The sequence below is a fragment of the Rhinopithecus bieti genome, unplaced genomic scaffold (genome assembly GCF_001698545.2).
Source record: "Rhinopithecus bieti isolate Rb0 unplaced genomic scaffold, ASM169854v2 scaffold_41913, whole genome shotgun sequence".
NCBI lineage: Eukaryota > Metazoa > Chordata > Mammalia > Primates > Cercopithecidae > Rhinopithecus > Rhinopithecus bieti.
Window position 1 is genome coordinate 7,511,627 of NW_016818964.1, and position 19,311 is coordinate 7,530,937.

At 42.0% G+C, this 19,311-nt stretch overlaps 1 long non-coding RNA gene across 1 annotated transcript in view; it reads right to left on the reverse strand.

The window, feature by feature from the left end:
* Positions 1-17,484, reverse strand: part of LOC108519089 (uncharacterized) — a 52,707-nt gene extending 35,223 nt beyond the window's left edge. The window contains exons 1-2 of the long non-coding RNA XR_001882520.1: positions 17,087-17,484; positions 14,240-14,452 (exon numbers count right to left, since the gene is read on the reverse strand). This is a non-coding gene — a long non-coding RNA (uncharacterized LOC108519089). The remainder of the gene's footprint in view (positions 1-14,239; positions 14,453-17,086) is intronic.
* Between the last annotated feature and the right edge of the window lie 1,827 nt (positions 17,485-19,311).

Consider the following 19,311-nt stretch of genomic DNA (forward strand, 5'->3'; position numbering starts at 1 on the left):
ATGAAACTGGCCATCTATATTGCTTTTCAATCTCATCCAAAAGGCCATCCACAGATGAGTGGTAGAGACCATGGGCTTTGGAGTTCAAACACTCTGGATTTGGACCTAAGTTCTCTCATGACAATTCTGTGCAAGCTTGGGCAAGTAGCTTTTCACTTCTGTCAACCTCCGTTTCCACCTATGTAAAATGAGAAAAATAAAAGTATTAACCTCATAAAAACGTCGTGAGAAAAGATGAGCTAATACACTTGACACTTAACACAGTGCTTGCTATAGAAGTGTTTCAATACTAGGTGTCATTACTGGTACCTCTTTTATTTTTATTCATGCATTCATTTACTTATTGGTTTATCCCTTGAGCAAGTCAATAGGTCTAGCATTGTACTACACAGTAGTCCCCACATGAAGAATGGTTTTCCTAAACCCTTGGGAAGTTCTTGGGCTCAGTCCAGAACTCTCGCTCTGATGCCTCCTGCACTCCACTATCCAGACCAACCCTGGTCCGGGACCCGCAGTGGATACCTCTTCACCTCTTCTGTTCCCAGATCTGATAGCTCACCCGGGGATTGTCTCTGACTTTCCAGTCTTGATAGCAAGATTGATTCAGTGGCTTCCTCTACCTGCTTCAATGCCACCAAATATTACATCTTAACTAGTCCCACGCCCTAGATCTCACATCGTGGTACAGTGTCACAAGGGATGTACTCCCAGATTAACCATAATAGTGTGGCAGGAATCTAAACAATTCCTTCCAGATAAATAAGGAGGTACCAAGATGGAGACTTTCATAGCTTCTGTGTTCTTTATAAGTAAGGTCAAATATAGGTAAACTTTTGGAAGTGATCTATTAGAGTCTATTTCTAACTGGGCTAATGGTGTGAGGGAGTGGGATGTGCTGTGTAGTGGACTTTGGCTGGACATTCACTACTCCAGTTGCCTACTGTTGCATAACAAAGATTCCAAAACTCAGCGGCGTAATACAACAATTTACTGTGACTACAACTCATGAGTGTGTGAGTAAAGAATTTGGAAACTATATATATATGAAATATATAGAAACTATATATCATACTATTATATTTTCAAGTCTTACCAAAGTCTTACCTCCTGAAGTTATAATTAGATTAGAGAGAATAAAAATCTTGACTCAGATTATATTAATTAGCGTGTGGAAATAGACTTTACAGCTTAGCAACAGTACAGATCACCAGCTAACACGCATGTCGATAACCAGACTTGTCCATCAGATTACATAGGGTTGTTCCAGAAACCAGCCCTGCATTATTCAAGGAATCCAGAAAAAAACAGGCAATGGAATTATGCTGATTTTAAATATAATTTTCCAGTAGTTTAAAAGGAATAAGTTTTTCATTTAAAAAGCCAGCGGGATCAGCAGGCAACTAAGTTCTGTTTTAGTTGGAAATCAGTGGGTGGGAATATAAAGCCACATTTTTTTTTTCCTAAATGGAACTAGAGAAGCAGCAGATCTAACAAGTTGTAATCAGCCACATTTCTTTTTTTATAAATATATGAGTAAGGAGTTGGAGTTTTCTTTTTACAGTATATATGTTTTTAATCCAACATAGCAGTAACAAATCACCTTTGCTAATCTCACCTATGCTCATTTCTTTTGTGCACAGAAACCTTTATTTGGGGAAGTCAAAGGAACCTCTTTTAAACCTTAAGAATCTATGGAAAATCAGAGATTTAAAAGGCCAAAATAGTCTAAGGTCATTTGCACCTAAAGGTAAAGGAGTATGATTATCTAAGTATCTCTCCTGTCCTCCTGTCCACAGGGTCCTCGGCTTGGCAGCTCAGGGGTACCAGCTCCCTGGACTGAGGCTGGAGGTCTGAAATGGTCAGTTGGAGTGAATTAAGCCAGGGATCAGGTAAAACTGGGGATCTGAGAAAGGAAACTGGGAGTCAGGGACTGAGAAAGAATGTCACCAAGTGGCGGCAGAATATGGATGGAATGGGTCATATTGGCCATTGTTGTTCATCTTGGTCCAAGAGCTTGACATTTCCTGACCAGTTTCTTCATTGATAAAGTAGGTCTTACAATGCCTACATATCAGTTATTTAAAAATTAAGCATTAACATGTTTATAGCAGCACAATTTGCCATTGCAAAATTGTGGAACCAACCCAAATGTCCACTAATCAATGAGTGGATAAAGACACTGTGGTATACATATACAGTGAAACACTACTCAGCCATAAAAAGGAATGAATTAATGGTGTTTGCAGAGACCTGAATGAGATTGGAGACTATTATTCTAAGTGAAGTCACTTAGGAATGAAAAATCAAACATCATATGTTCTCACTCATATGTGGGAGCTAAGCTATGAGGATGCAAAGTCGTAAGAATGATACAATGGACTTTGAGCACTTGGGGGGAAGGGTGAGAGGAGGATAAGGGATAAAAGATTACAAATAAGGTGCAGGGTATACTAGTCAGGTAATGGGTGCACCAAAATCTCACAAATCACCACTAAAGAACTTACTCATGTAACCAAATACCATCTGTACTCCAATAACCTATAAATTTTTTTTTAATTAAGCATTAAAATGCATATAAAGGGCTTGGTCTAATTCTTGGCACATAGAAGTGTCAAAAGTCCAGGAGACAATGGCAAGTACAGAAAAATCTGATGAACTAATAGCTTAAGATCCTGGCAGGGAAGGAAGCAAAAAATAAACTGGGAATAGCTCTAGAGGATCCCAGACTTTGTCTGTGGAACCCCTGCATTAAAATGCATATAAAGGGCTTAGTCTAATTCTTGGTACACAGAAATGTCAAAAGTCCAAGAGGCAATGGCAAGTATAGAAAAATCTGATGAACTCATAGCTTAAGATCCAGCTGAATGCCCTGGCAGGGAAGGAAGCAAAAAGCAAACTAGGAAGATCTCTAGAGGATCCCAGACCTTGTTTGGGGTACCCTTGAGGGTAGTTTTGGGTAGGGGTGTTGGACTGCCTACCGCTAGAGACATTGACTGGGGACAGGCAGATGCTGTCATTCACAACATAACAATGAAATCTAACAGTAATATACCTTCTTTTATGCCACAGATCTCTTCCTCAATAGCTTGCATGTGTGTGTGCCTCTTTGTGTGTGCATGTGTGGCAAGGGAACTATTTAACAAATCCTATGGTAAGCTCACTAACATAGTTCAATAGAAACATGAAGTGAATCATTTTGTAAAGCAAAGAATCTTTTGGCCAAGTAATTACCCAGCGTGTAATTTTTCTGCTGTGCACCTTTCAGTGGTGTGTTTGGTTATACTGCAAGGCAGTATTAAGGGTGTGGACACGCACATTGAAATATCAGGATGAAAATTCAAATTCTGGTTCTTCAACTTAGGCAAGCGATTTCACTGCTCCATGACTCAGTTTCCTCATTTTCAAATGGGGATTATGCCAGTTCCTACCATGTTTGCTTTTATCAGAATTAAATGAGTATGTGCATGTAGAACACCCAAGATAACACTTGGCACATAGCTTAAGTACAATGAACATTAGTAATGCTATTCTCTTTTATTTTATCTTATTGTTTTAGCACCACCATCATTCACTTCCTTGGCTCAGAAATCTTCTAGGTGACCTTGACCACCTCCTTTCTACCACCTTGCATAAAATTCCTTTCTACCAGAGTGCATAAAATTTTATCAGCAAGTCCTGTGGATTCTACAACCAGAATGTATTAGAGACAGTGCTTCTTGTCCTTCTTTCACTGCCTCTGTCCTAGTTCAGATCATCACTCTTGCATGCTGCATTTTCCATGACAGCCCCACATAACCCTCCATACACCCCCTTCCACGTTTCAACCATAGGAAACCCCAAAAGCCACCCAGAGCCAGTGGGTAACCACCTGAAGCTCCCCCCAGGGCCAACCTTGACCTAGCTCCATTGGCCTATTGCCTTATCTCAGATCTCAGAAAATGTACCTCCTAGGAGCCCCAAAGCCATCTACACAGGTCTTCTCGCTATACAAAGAACCCATGCTCCTTCTGGTCACTGGCACAATTTACTTTGCATTTAGAAAGATGAGCTATTTGCATTTATTGCAGCAACCATATGAAGGCATGTTTTCTGGTTCTGGATTTCAATGCACTTAGTGAGTATTTAATAAATACAAGTTAAATTGAAAAAGAGAAAATGCAGTCACATTCTTTAGGACAAACATCTTGGTGTGAATTCCAAGAAACAGTCCCCGAGTCAAAACTAACTAAGATGGGAATCTCCCAGGGAGAACCAGCCAGTCCTACTCCTTGACTTGTCTATAACTAGACCATGATGAAGAGGCTCACAGCATGTCACAAAGAGCCATCTCTTTGGAGCAGAAGCTCTGCTGTCTTTGAGGTAGTTCTGTGGCACTGTAATCTTATATTTTAAAATATAAGATTTTGGTCAAATGAAGGCCACCACTCTTGATTTCCTTCACTGTGGGTGGACAATAGAGATTTGAGCAGTGCCAAACATTGGGAAAACACACAATTAGGTATGCTCTGCTAGATTACAATTTAGTTGCATTCAGCATGATCAGTATACTCTTACAGAGCACCTAATATGTACAAAACTACAAATGCATTCAGGGCAGATATAAATGCATTAATTATCCAGTTTGACAAGACTGTCAGGTGCTAGTAGGCACCTGTGGAAATGCCACTGAAAGGTTATTTAAGGTGAGATCATAGAAAGACTGAAAAGTGCCAACTGAAGAGTGAGTTGAATCACTAACAAGAAGCCTGGGATGGATTACTAGCAGGGTGGATCTCATCTCTCTTAGTAGGTGTGGACATCGTGTCCTTGCAATGTGATTTCTGCCTTGTTGTTCCAACTGAGATGTTATATGGCTTAAAAGAAAAGCAGAAACAAAGCTCAGGCCTCTGCTTTTCTTGTGTCCTGATATGGAATGTTCACAAGTCAGGCTGCTTTCCCAGCTTGACACTCTGGAGAAAACGCTGGGAGCCCAGGTAATGGGCCTGAACCCCTGGGTCCTGAGAATGCAGTTTATACCCTCCAGCAGTGGAAGCCCAGAGGATGTGGGGAGCAGATGTGAGAAACATCAAGGAGCTGCAGATACCTGGTACAGTACGTCGGCAAGGACACAGTGCAGTGGACAGAGACTCCCATGGCCACAGGCATGGGTTCAAATTGTGACTGTCATTGATTTGCCTTGTGGCTTTGAATGCATCATTAACTCTCTGCATCTCTAATTACTCAACTATAAAATGGTAGAAAACAAACATTCCTGGCTAAATGGACATCTATCTTTGTTTTCTTTTTACTTTCTAAATCGTGCATTCAAAGAACATAGACCCATTGTGATAGTTAACACTGAGTGTCAACTTGGTTGGATTGAAGGATGCGAAGTATTGATCCTGGGTGTCTCTGTGAGGGTATTGCCAAAGGAGATTAACACTTGAGTCAGTGGGCTGGGAAAGGCAGACCCACCCTTAATGTGGGTGGGTACCATCTAATCAGCTGCCAGCAAATATAAAGCAGGCAGAAAAACATGAAAATGCAAGACTGGCCTAGCCTCCTTGCTTACATCTTTCTCCCGTGCTAGATGCTTCCTGTTCTCAAACATCAACTTCCAAGTTCTTCAGTTTTGAGGCTCCTTGCTCCTCAAGCTTGCAGACAGCCTATTGTGAGACCTTGTCACCTTGTGATCGTGTAAGTTAATACTTAATAAACTCATATGTGTTTATATGTATACACACACACACACACATATATATATATCCTATTATTTCTGTCCCTCTAGGGAATGCTGATTAATACAGATTTTGGTATTAGGAGTGGGGTGTTTCTCAAGGAACAGAATATTAAGGATGGAGTTCTTTCATTAGTTTTGGGGTTTCTGGAATTTGCTGCTTAATGTGATTAGAGCCAAAAATGCTAAGGACTCTACTTCTAATAGTATGGAGAACACCGATAGTCTTTGCTATGAAGAGAGTTACGCAAAATAAATGCATTTGACATTCCTGATTCACCACTTGTGAGATGCAAGGAGTTTAGTGAGTCCATGCATAACACTTTTGACCATATGTGAAGGAACAAGGAACATAATGAAGATGGTTGGTTCCTCCTAAGTTCAGTGGACAAAGTGATGAAAGAAAATAAACTCAGGGATTCTGTCTCCTAGCTTTAGAAGCAGACAATGAGCCACAAATCTGCTAAGATTGCCCTGACTGAGAGTCTTATCTCCTGTAGAGAAAGGGCTGAAATTGTGGAAAAACAAACACAAGCTCTTATCATGAGAGTGGCTGACCTGCAACGAAAGGTGCATGCACAGCCTCACCAGGTGTCTACTGTTAAAGTGAGGGCATTGATTGGAAAAAAATGGGACCCTGCAACTTTGAATGGGGACATGTGGGAGGACTCTGATAAAGCTGGGGACACTGAGTTTGTAAACTCTGATGAAACTTTTTGGCCAGAAGGAACAGCTTCCCCATCCCCAGTAGTGGCAACATCCCCTCCCCAACCCATGCTGCCATCAGCCTTTCCACCTTTATCTATGGAGATAAACCCTGCACTGCCTGAGGCAACAGTGATAGTCTCCCCTGAGCCAGTTGTCAGGCAAAATAATGTTGATTCTCTTCAGGAGTCACCCCCAACACTTCTGTTTGCTTCTAGACCTATAACTAGACTAAAGTCTTGCAGGCCCCTAGAGGTGAGGTTGAGAGTGTGACCCACGAGAAGGTGCACTACACTCAGAAAGAACTGCTTGAATTCTCTAATTTATATAAACAGAATCTGGAGAACAAGCATGGGAATGGGTATTAAGTGTATAGGATAATGGTGGAAGGAACATAAGAGTTGGAACAGGCTGAATTTATTGATTTGGATCCACTAAGTAGAGACTCTGCATTTAATGTTGCAGCTTGGGGAGTTAAAAAAAGGTTTTAATAGTTTATTTTCATGGTTAGCTGAAATATGGATTAAAGGATGGCCCACTGTGAGAGGCTGGAAATGTCTGATCTCCCTTGGTTTAATGTAGAGAAAGAGATCCAAAGGCTTAGGGATATTGGGATGGTGGAGTGGATTAGTCACTTTAGAACTACTCATCCCAGCTAAGAGGGTCCAGAAGATATGCTTTTGACCAATTTCTTGAGAAACAGATTTGTAGGGTGGTGCCCACATCTTTGAAGAGTTCTGTTATTGCTCTTCTCTGTATGTCAGATCTAACAGTGGGAACTGTAGTCACTCAACTACAAAATTTAAACACAATGAGAATAATTGGATCCCGAGATGGCAGAGGCCAAGTGGCAGCACTCAACTGTCAAAGGCAAGCTGGACATAGCTACTGTAATGGACAGCAGTGACAAAGCAGCAATGAGAATAGTCTGACTCATGTAGAGCTCTGGCATTGGCTAATTAATCATGGTATTCCTAGAAGTGAAACTGATAGGAAGCCTTGCAGGTCAAATGAACAAAAGACTAATTTGAATTATAAAAACTGAGAATTATGACTCCTCAATCAATTTCCAGACTTGAGCCAGTTTACAGAGCCAGAACCCCTTGAATGAATTGGAGGCAGGGTCCCATTGAGGAAGGACCCCCATTACATTACTGACAATTTATGCAGTGAATCTTTCTCCCATTCTTCTCCAAAGAGACCTCCAACCTTTTACCAGGGTAACTGCACTGTGGAAAGGGAAATTATTAGACATGTTGGGGACTACTGGACACTGGCTGTGAGCTGACATTGATTCCAGAGTACCCAAAATGTCATTGTGGTTCTTCAGTTAAAGTAGGGGCTTATGGAGGTCAGTTAATTAATGGAATTTTAGCTCAGGTCCAACTTACAGTGGGTCCAGTGGGTCCCTGGACTCATCCTGTGGTTATTTCCCCAGTTTCAGAATGCATAATTGGCATAGACATACTTAGCAGCTGGCAGAACACTCACATTGGCTACCTGGCTTGCAGAGTCAGGGCTATTATGGTGGAAAGGCCAAATGGAAGCCATTAGAGCTGACTCTACCTAGAAAAATAATAAATCAAAAACAATATTGCATCCCTGGAGGGATTGCACAGATTAGTGCCACCAACAAGGACTTGAAAGACACAAGGGTGGTGATTCCCACCAATCCCCATTCAACTCTCCCATTTGCCCTGTGCAGAAGGCAGACAAATCTTAGAGAATGACAGTGGATTATCATAAGCCTAACCAAGTGGTGACTCTAATTGCAGCTGCTGTACAAGATGTGGTTTCACTGAGCAAATTAACACATCTCCTTGTACCTGGTATGCAGCCATTGAATTGGCAAATGCCTTATTCTCCATTCCTGTTCATAAAGCCCACCAGAAGCAATTTATCTTCAGTTGGCAAGGCCAGAAATATATTTTTACTGTCTTGCCTCAGAGGTATAACAGCCCTCGGGCTTTGTGTCATAATCTTATTCAGAGAGATCTTGATCACTTTTTGCTTCCGCAAGATATCACACTGATCCATTACATTGATGACATTATGCTGACTGGATCCAGTGAGCAAGAAGTAGCAAACACACTCGACTTATTGGTGAGACATTTGCATGCCAGAGGATGGTAAATAAATTCAACTAAAATTCAGGGACCTTTCATCTCAGTAAAATTTATTTTTTTTCTTTAAATTAATTATTTTTTCTTTATTTCTTCTAAAAAAAAAAATGGGATACACGTGCAGAACATGCAGGTTTGTTACATAGTTATATGTGTGCCATGGTGGTTTGCTGCACCTATTGACCCATTCTGTAAGTTTTCTCCTCTCACTCCTCATCCCCAAACAGGTCCTGGTGTGTGTTGTTCCCCTCTCTGTGTCCATGTGTTCTCATTGTTCAACTCCCACTTACGAGTGAGAACATGTGGTGTTTGGTTTTCTGTTCCTGTGGTAAGTTGCTCAGGATGATGGCTTTCGGCTTCATCCACATCCCTGCAAAGGACATGATCTCACTCCTTTTTATGGCTGCATAGTATTCCATGGTGTATATATACCACATTTTCTTTATCCAGTCTATCATTGATGGGCATTTGGATTGGTTCCACGTATTTGCTATTGTAAATAGTGCTGCAATAAACATACGTGTGCATGTGTCTTTACAGTAGAATGATTTATATTCCTTTGGGTATATACCCAGTAATGGGATTGCTGAGTCAAATGATATTTCTGGTTCTAGATCCTTGTGGAATCACCATGCTGACTTCCACAATAGGTGAACTAATTTGCATTCCCACCAACAGTGTAAAAGCATTCCTGTTTCTCCACAGTCTTGCCAGCATCTCTTGTTTCCTAACATTTCTGTAATCACCATTCTGACTGGCATGAGACAGTATCTCATTGTGGTTTTGGTTTGCATTTCTCTAATGATCAGTGATGTTGAGCTTTTTTTCACATGTTTGTTGGCCACATAAATGCCCTCTTTTGAGAAGTGTCTGTTCATATCATTTGCCCACTTTTTGATGGGCTCGTGTATTTTTTTCTTGTAAATTTGTTTAAATGCCTTGTAAATTCTGGGTATTAGACCTTTGTCAGATGGTTACACTGCAAAAATTTTCTCCTATTGTGTAGGTTGTCTGTTCACTCTGATAGTTTATTTTGCTATGCAGAAGTTCTTTAGTTTAATTAGATCCCATTTGTCAATTTTGGCTTTTGTTTCAATTGCTTTTGGCATTTTCATCATGAAGACTTTGCCCATGCCTGGGTCCTGAATAGTATTGCCTAGGTTTTCTTCTAGAGTTTGTATGGTTTTACCTCAGTAAAATTTCTAGGGGTTCAGTGGTGTGGGGCCTGTTGAGATATTGCTTCTAAGGTGAAGGATAAGTTACTGCATTTGGCCCCTCCTACTATCAAGAAACAGGTACATCTAGTGGGCCTATTTGGATTTTAGAGGCAACACATTCCTTATTTGGGTATGTTACTCCAGCCCATTTTATCGAGGGACCTGAAAGGCTGCCAGTTTTGAGTGGGATCCAGAACAAGAGAAGGCTCTGCAACAGGTCCAGGCTGCTGTGCAAACTCCTCTGCCACTTGGGCCATATGACCCAGCAGATCCAATGATGCTTGAGGTGTCAGTGGCAGATAGGGATGCTGTTTGGAGCCTTTAGAAAGCCCCCATAGGTGAATCACAGCAGAGGCCTCTAGGATTTTGGAGCAAGGCCCTGCCATCTTCTGCAGATGACGACTCTCCTTTTGAGAGCCTGTAACCGGAATTTGGTGGAAACTGAATGTTTATGGGTTCAAGTTGACAAGGGGTGGACATGTGATGGTTAGTACTGAGTGTCAACTTGATTGGATTGAAGGATGCAAAGTATTGATCCTGGGTTTCTCTGTGAGGGTGTTGCCAAAGGAGATTAACATTTGAGTCCGTGGGCTGGGGAAGACAGACCACCCTTAATCTGGTGGGCACAATCTAATCAACTGCCAGCAAATATAAAGCAGGCAGAAAAACATGAAAAGCAAGACTGGCCTAGCCTCCCTGCTCACATATTTCTCCTGTGTGGGACGCTTCCTGCCCTCAAACATCGGACTCCAAGTTCTTCAATTTTGAGACTCGGACTGGCTCTCCTTGCTCCTCAAGCTCACAGACAGCCTATTGTGGGACCTTGTGACCTTGTGATTATGTAAGTCAACACTTCATAAACTCTTCTTTTTGTATCTATCTATCTATGTAATAGGATATATATATCCTATTATATATTATATTTACATATATATACACATGTGTGTGTGTGTGTGTGTGTGTGTGTGTGTGTGTGTATCCTATTGGTTCTGTCCCTCTAGGGAACCCTAACTAATACACCCGTTTTTTTAATAATCAATTGTTCAAAATAAAAAGAGACGCTAAATCTGGACTCAGAATTTATGGCTGCAGTCTGTTACTAGATGAGAGCCCAGTAGCAGCTCCAGAACCAGAGGACTTCCATGGAAGCATAATCAGAGCTGCATTAGACCCAGAGTGGCTATGGTTACTATGACAAACTGGTTGCTCAACCCCTTTCCTTTTCACCTTGCAGAATAAATAGAGGGTGCACATAGGGCTGTTATCAAAGGTCCCACATGCTATGAGTTACTGCTATCATCATAATCATCATCATCATCATCATCATCATCATCATCATCATCATCATTACCAGAAGTTCAGGCCCTGGGGGAACATATAGTTGTAGCCCATCTCTTCCAGTTTGCTCATCTATATATTTACCTATACTTATTTACCTAGACCCTACATGTTGTTAGAAAGGATGCAAGGCAGTTCACGACAACTATAGTGATGGCATGACATGAAAATAAAATGAAATTGAAAAAAGTAACATGAAAAAGGGATCATGCCGTTATTTGTGGTATAAAAGTTCAGATAATTTCTACGCCTTAAGCTCCCAGCAGCTAAGACAAAGAGAACATGAGGAATTCATCACTTGTATTATCAGAATGAAAGACCTCTGAGAGTTCCTCAGGAGAAGAGAATCTTTCCTTGATCTTCAATCCTGATATAAATGTTTCTAGGAGTTCTATGTTCAGAGGTAAATTCTAGGAGCCCAGAGGAGCAACGGACCCTGGTTGTGGTAGGGCCCAGGGCCAGAAGAGGCTTTCAGGGAGCTTAGGTGAGTCTCAAAGATGACCAGACATGGACAGGAGGGGACTGGCAGGAACCAGTGTTTGCAGGCACCAGAAGTGAGAGCATGCACTGGCAGGGCTGCACTGACTGATGGCAGGAAGGAGCCACCCTGGAGTCATGGCAGCCCACTGCATTCACTGGCACTTGTGGGTACCTATAAATATGTGTCCCATGGAAAAAGCCAGGGAGAAATGAATAAATCTGTCCAGAAAATAAAACCAATGCACTAGTTAGCTCAGAAATTCAACCATGCCAAACATCTCTGTTTCTTCCATGAGTCTGGTATGATTTAATAATATAATATGGACAGGCTTTATGCTGAAGCATTCTTTGTCTTTCCCTTGCTATAATCTTTGTCCAAATAGTGTTAAGCAATATGGATACTTCTGGAATATTCTAGCACCTTAATCCTTCCCCAGGAGTGACTGACATCAGTAAACTCTGGAATGATAAGTGCTACAAGACTCTCCTCCAGGTGACAAATCCAGAATGACTTTTTGAATAAAAGAATCTGAAAAACTCCCAAAGCACCTCGTTGATTCGCTGGCACTGATTCTTACTGAATTTGGTCAGCTTATCCTCTGCAGCTTGATGATGCATCAGATATTGACCCTGGCATGGCAGAGTTAAGCAATTAATAATAGCTAACAATTAAGAGCTCAGTTGTTGTTTATTTAACAATCTAGGAAATCTGGCTCCTACTGAGTATTGGGCCATGTAGACATTAGGGATCTGGAGATTAGTAAACCATTGTCCCTTTCTTCTTCCAAAGCTCTCAGCTCCTCCCTGTGCATAACCCTATTGGCTACACCCTATCCCTGGCACTTCTGCCTCTTTGCCCTCTCCCTCTCCAATTCTCTCACTCTCCTTTCTCTCCTCTACTCCTCCCTCTCTCTCTCTCTCTCTCTCTCTGAAAACATTTAAGATATGTGTTTTATCCTCAGGGTTTTAAATGTCACATTGGCATGTCTAGGAATAGATCATTCTTCATTCATTCTCCTCCCTCTGGGAAAGCTCATTCAATCCAATTACTCACATATCTTTTCAGCCTTGGGAAAAAAAAAATCTATCTGTGTGACCATTTCTGACTCATTTTTTTCTTTGTTTTCAGTAAGTTGTATATGGCTGTGGTTGGCAGAATAATGGTCCTCCAAAAACGTTCATGCTCTAATTCCCAGAACCTGTGCATGTGCTAGGTTGTGTGGCAAAGGGGAATTCGGGTTGCAAATGGAATTGAGGTTGCTAATCAGCTCTCCTTAATGTAGGAAGAGCGCCCTGAATTACCCAGGTGGGTCCAATGGAGTCATGAGGTCCTGAAGAGTGAAAGGGGGAGTGAGGAGAGGAAGTCACAGGAGGGAAATATGAGGACTCAAACCGCTGTTGCTAGTCTTGAAGATGGAAGAAGGGGCCAGAAGCCAAGGATTATAAGTAGCCTCTAGAAACTGAAAAAGGTAAGAAAACGAATTCTTCCCTAGAGCTTCCAGGAAAAATGTAACCCAGCGACACCTGACTTTTAGCCCAGTGAGGCACAAGTTGGAGTTCTAATCCACAGGACTGTAAGATAATAAATCTGTGTCATGTGAAGCCATTATTTGTGTACTTTGTCACAGGCACAGTAGGAAACTCATTCACTGGGACTCCTGGATTAATGCTCTACAACTCTTATAATTCCTATCAATATTCTTATTTATTTAGGAGTTGTCTTTGACTTTTACTTCTACCATTTCTATTCAGCTATTTCGTTTTACTGGTTTGACATTTAATAAAGAGTTTTCTTTCTTCTTTTCTTTTACTGTGGCATCTTTTTCTTGTTTTATTGATGCAATATCGTTTCAAAGAACTTCAAGCCTAGAGGCGATTGCTTCTGAATTTTCTCTGATTTATTCCAGACTGCATGTTGATGTTAATCTTTTTCTTTTGTTACACTGGTTTCCTCCAGATGTTTAGAGGTATTTGGTTATCTCTCTATATTAAAGCATGAATAACATGGTTTATTATTCTAGGTAGAGAGCAATCCCCAGAGGAGATTTAGACTGTCCCCTGGTCATCTGTGGATTGTTCAATGAGAGGCCATTGACACTGCTATGTGACAGACTAGCAAAGTGGACAGTAAAAGGGAGGGAGAGAGTTGAGTCCTCTCCAGGCTCCCCTCCCTCCTGGGAATGCCAGTGATTGGCACTTTGCAGAACATCTCAGAGAAAACACAATCTTGGGGACAAATTAAATGTAGTTGACACAGTTTTAGAACCTGGGCTTCGAACAAGAGTATGAATAACAACAACAACAACAACAAAAATAGACTTCTTCAGTATGATTAAGAGAGCTCAGGCAAGTAGAACCTCCTCATCATAAAGTGCACCACAGTGGGACACACGGAAGGTCCATGACCTTGATGAGGAAAAAAAGACTTGGTAGTTTTTATAGATCATATGACAGCAGCCGGTACTGCAAACTATAGACAGTTCTCATGTCAGCCCCTAGTATGGTGCCTGGCATGGAGTTGATATTCAATGATGTATTCATTGAATAAATAATTCCAATGGTAGGTTTGTTATTTAGTATTTAAATATTATTAAATAGGTGCACATATGAATCCTAGGTCTACCACTTGCTAGTGGGGTGACTCTAGGCAAGTTGCTTACCATTTCTGAGCTTTGAATCATGTGGGTGATAATACTTTCCGTGTAGGGATGTTGTGAGGATGAACTTGAGTTTGAAGTATTTAGCTCAGCACTTGACATTGATAGGTGCTCAGTAATAACAGCCAGTGCTCATTTTTGTGAAGTTCCAGCAGAAAACCACACGTGGTTAGAGGTAGGTGTCAAGGCCCAGTAAAGACTGCCTGATTCTGGTTCCTGGAGAGAGCAAAATCAGGACAGTATTCCAACATAGAGAATTGTTATTATAGATCTTTTTCTCTTGTTTTCATCTAAATATGCTTCATGTTTTCAGTACACAAAATGGGAACTCAGGAACGCTGACCCACTGCAGGTAGAATGGGACACAGAGGTCTTTCCAGACCCCTCACCCACCCCACTGGCAAACACCTCTGACCCACATCTGTCAGAGGAAGAAGAGGACTCAGACGTCACCCCATTTAACTTTGTAGAGGAGATCTCAACAGAAGGGAATGAGTATTTCTTGAGCAACTACTAGCCCCTCAGGAAAGCTCCCAGACTGTATTCTGTGACTTTGCAGTACATGGCAACAGATTGTTGAATCTCTAGAAGCCAGAACTCTGAATTTCATTTAGCATTTAATTAACTGGAATAGACCAAGAACTGCATGGCAGCCCCCTGATTGCAATCTGTGGATGGATGGGCATTTTTATCTGAAAATGATGACCAGCTTATCTTCTGTCGTGCAGTGATCACACATGTATCTCTAGTTATCTCACCCAATCAAACACAGAAAGTTTATTAAGATTCTATCATTCGAAGTTATCACCAACTATAGGATTTTTTATCTGAATGTGCTTGTGTGCAATACCGTATTTTGCCTAAGAAACCCTCAGGAAGAATAAGAGAGGGAAGGGTATCATTTATGAATATGCTATGACTCTGCAGTCAACGACTAAGCAACTTAAGGAGTATGGCCACCCAGATGACTCTAATAACCAGATAACTTTAAAAGTTATCTATTAACTCTCCTTTCTTTCCATGTTTATACTATAGAATAGAATAGCATAGCAAAAGAGGTTTCAATTCTATTCTATAGAATAGAATAGCATAAACATGGAAAGAAATCAATGTGATCCTATAGTAAGAAGGAAAAAAAAAAAGCTATTGCTTAGGTAAGTAGCATAGCTGAAAAAGCAAGCTAGATGGTTCCATGTTTTGCTAAAAGTAGGCTCTGAGCTTCCTAGAGGCCATAGAAAAAGAGCAATGTGATCAATTCTGAGATTTGTGGAGCCCCTAAAATGATTGCTATCCAATATTTATGAGAAGACAGTTATCATTCAGGTTAGTTACACATAGTAAATTCAGAAAGAGAAAATTCACTCAATCATCAGATACTAATTTATACAATCAATAAATAGTTTTTGAAGTCTCACTTACGCCACCTGCCCTGTTGGTGCTGGATTTTCAGTGCTGAATCAGACTTACCTCCCCTCTTAGTGTGGACAAGCCACTCCTTTGAACAGAGGGGCAGTAAGACCACCACAGAACATGGGAGTGCTTCCATGGAGGTGTGCACAACACCTACCAAGGACCCAGGGCTTAGACTGATCTCCCCTACTTTGTGCAAGTGGGGTTGTTTTCACAGGCAAGACAGAACTTTACAAGAGAAATTCATCGTCTAGATGAGGAAGGCACTACAATGGAAGGCACCAAGGTAGGAAAACAATTCTGCATCATGACTAATGTCCACATGAGGGGTTGTTGATAAGTGTCAGCTACTCTTCCCAGGCTGAAAACTCCTTGAAACCACTTTGGCTTTGCTCTTCAACATCGTGCTCCCAGCACCAGCACAGGACCTCACACGCAGTAGATGCCAAATGGGTTCTTGCAGGAAGAATGATGGAAGCAAGAGACACACCAAGGAAAGTAATAGAAATCTGGAGGTGCAAACGAGGTCCTTGGTATTTGGACAACCAGGATTACCTGTTTGCCTTAAGGTTTCATTTAAATAAATTGAGCAGCATCGTTCCTTTGAGGCTATTCAGAGAACCACAAGGAGGATTGCTGTAATTTTTCCAAAGACCTCTAGAGTTTACAAAACTGTTCACATCCTTGGTTTTAGTTGATGCCCACAACCATCTGGTAGGGGAAATAGCAGCCTGGTGGGAGAGAAGGCTGGAGATAAATCTGGAAGAAACTCTACTCTAACATTTCCCATGATATATTGTTGTTGGGGTGCCTATCTGCCTCCCCTGCTGAGGCTGTGAGTTTTCTGAGTCCAAGACAGCATCTGCATTTTTATAGCAAATTCTGAAAGTGTTGAGCAGAATCTGAGTTGTACCACAACTGGGAGCTGTGTTAGCCTTGGGCAAATAATTAAACCTCTCTGAGTTTTAAATCCTTCCATTTTCAAATGCAGTCTCAGGGGATAAATTAAGTGAAAACACAGTTGCAAATCACCTCATGTCCCCAAATTCATCTACCTTTCCTACGTTCTTTAATCACTCCTTCTCTATCTTCTTTTTTTTTTTTTTTTTTTTTTTTTTTTTTTGTCAGAGAGTCTTACTTTGTTACCCAGGCTGGAGTGCAGTGGTGTGATCACAACTCACTGTAGCTTTGACATCCTGGGATCCAGCAATTCTCCCACCTCAGCCTCCTGAGTAGCTGGGACTACAGGTGTGCACCAACACGCCCTGCTGACTTTTGTACTTTTTTTGTATAAATGGGGTTTCTTTGTGTTTCCCAGGCTGTTCTCAAACTCCTCAGCTCAAGCGATCTGCCCTCCTCAACCTCCCAAAGTACTGGGATTGCAGGTGTGAGCCACCACACCCAGCCCCACTCTCCATCGTTGAGACTGTCCTTACTTACCTGAGGGCAGTCTTGAAAGACTCTGCTCCTGCACATGCATTTCTTCCTCCCTATTCCTATACAAATAACAACGTGCAAGCTTCCCCAAGGGCCCTCCATCTTCCACCTTCAACATCTCTCCAGGGCTGCAGGACTCCCATCATTCTCAGCACTCTCCTTGTCTTCCTGACTCTTTACCTAGCTTGGGGACCTAGCTCCCTAATTTTTCTACCTTCGTTTTCTAAAGCCATGGGGCCACTTTGAATGCTCCAGGCTCTGCCTCCTGGCTCCATAACTCTTCACTATTACCTCAAAACCTCTGACAGCAACTCCTCCTTGGCACTCATTAACTCGGCTTCTCCATTAATTCATTAGTACTCGAGAGCCCTGGCATGATCTTTCTCTTCCTCCCGCCGTCTCTGCCCTTACAAATTTCATTTCTGAGGTTTCGCTCACATTCCGTTTATTGTGACATCATTTATGAAGTTCTCCCTCGACAGGAGAGGAGAGAAAAAAATAGCTATATATCATTTTAAATTGCTCTGGTTGGTAACTCTACATTTTAAGCATATCAAGGAAAAGAAGTGTCTAATGACAGGGCTACAAATGGATAAAGAGCTGACAGGGTAATTGCACTACCAGATGCTTCCATACACCAGTTAGCTGCTTCCCGGGCCTATTTGAAGCAACGGGTGTCAGGTCAGTAATTAGGCTTTTCCAGACAAACTGGAGGTGCCATCTGATCTCCTGTGAACACCCTCATCACTCCCATGTATGCCAAGTTCAATATGAAACACAACGTCACCATCCTTTCCCCGCAAGGCTGCCAGAAGTTCCCAGGGACATCTCTCCCCTTCACTCCCACACGAGCTAATGAAGTCAGTGCTTCCCCCACCTGTCAAAGAACTTGCTCCTGGGATGGCAGTACGAGGGTGCCCATCTGTAACGACAACGCCCAGCAGCAGCCTGGAGTCTGCTTTGGATTCTTCTCTTCTGATTGTAGGCTGGCTGACATAGTCACACTCGGAGCTTCTTTGTGTTAATGTTTTTGTTTGATTTTCCAGTGTGGTTGGCTCCTTGGAATAGTGCAAAGGGCAGATGAGTCTAGAGAACTGGCTGCAAGTCCCGGAGGAGTCATTCACTTGCTGTGGGGCATTGGTTGTGATCTGATGCCTGTTGGATGCATCCCTATTTCTTGACCCAGGTTGGGGTTAACGGGGAAGGAAGGGGACATGGGACCAGACAAAGCCATGGGATGACTGTGTAATTGGTGCTCCTGGAAAAAATAACCAAACAGACTATTATTCAATTATGTCTTAAAATAAAATTTTCTGAAATAAAGACTAGAAGATTTCCATCTGCCCCTGTCCTTCTTCATACCATTTGTCTGTAGACAGGAGAGCATGCAGGGAGGCTTTCTGGTCCATTGTTTATGGTTAAGAGTCACAAGGTAGAGCAACAGCAGGTGATAACCCAGGTGGACCATCTCTGTTAGAGGGAGGATGGGGAACTCTGATACGAAGGAGAAAAAGTGAACAGCTAATCCTTAAAAGTGTTTGAAATCAGTCATCTTTGGAGACATCGATCGGCAGCCTTCAGGGCCAGACTCCAGGCCAAGGGTAGCCAGGGATAGAATGCCAAAGCAGGGTGAGAGAAGGCAGGCGAGACATCTTGGGCATCTGCTGGTTTGCCCACACAAACTGTTATCTCCCCTTTTTCTGATAACGAGCATCCATGACTTCTTTTAGGAAAATTTACTCTTCCTCTCTCAGTCCATATGGTTCAGGTGAGGTTGACTTACCCCATTCCCACACACCTGGGGATGAGTGTGACTTTCACTTGGGTCCAACGGAGAAAGCACTGGAATTTGGTGGGGGGAAGGATGCTTTCTTTCTGATGATATTGCTCAGCTAGTTCCAGCAAGTAGATGAAACTAGGGGGTGGCTTAGGGGGCACCAGAAGGAGCCGGAGTCTGGAAATAGAAAGCCAACATGGAAGAGAGATAGAAAGAAACCAAGTCTGAGCAATGCCAAGCAGCCCCCTGGAAGCACCATTAGACTTCACAGCTCTGGACTGCTGCAAGTCTCCTTGTATCTGGTTTAAGCCCATCTCCATTGAGTTTAATTCACTGCCAAAGGAATAGTCCTAAGTCATAAAGTTGAATACAGATCATCGCTAAGGGAATTAAGTACTGGTCAATTCCAGAAGAAGAACTCCCAGAACCTTTAGCTAAAACTAAAAATGAG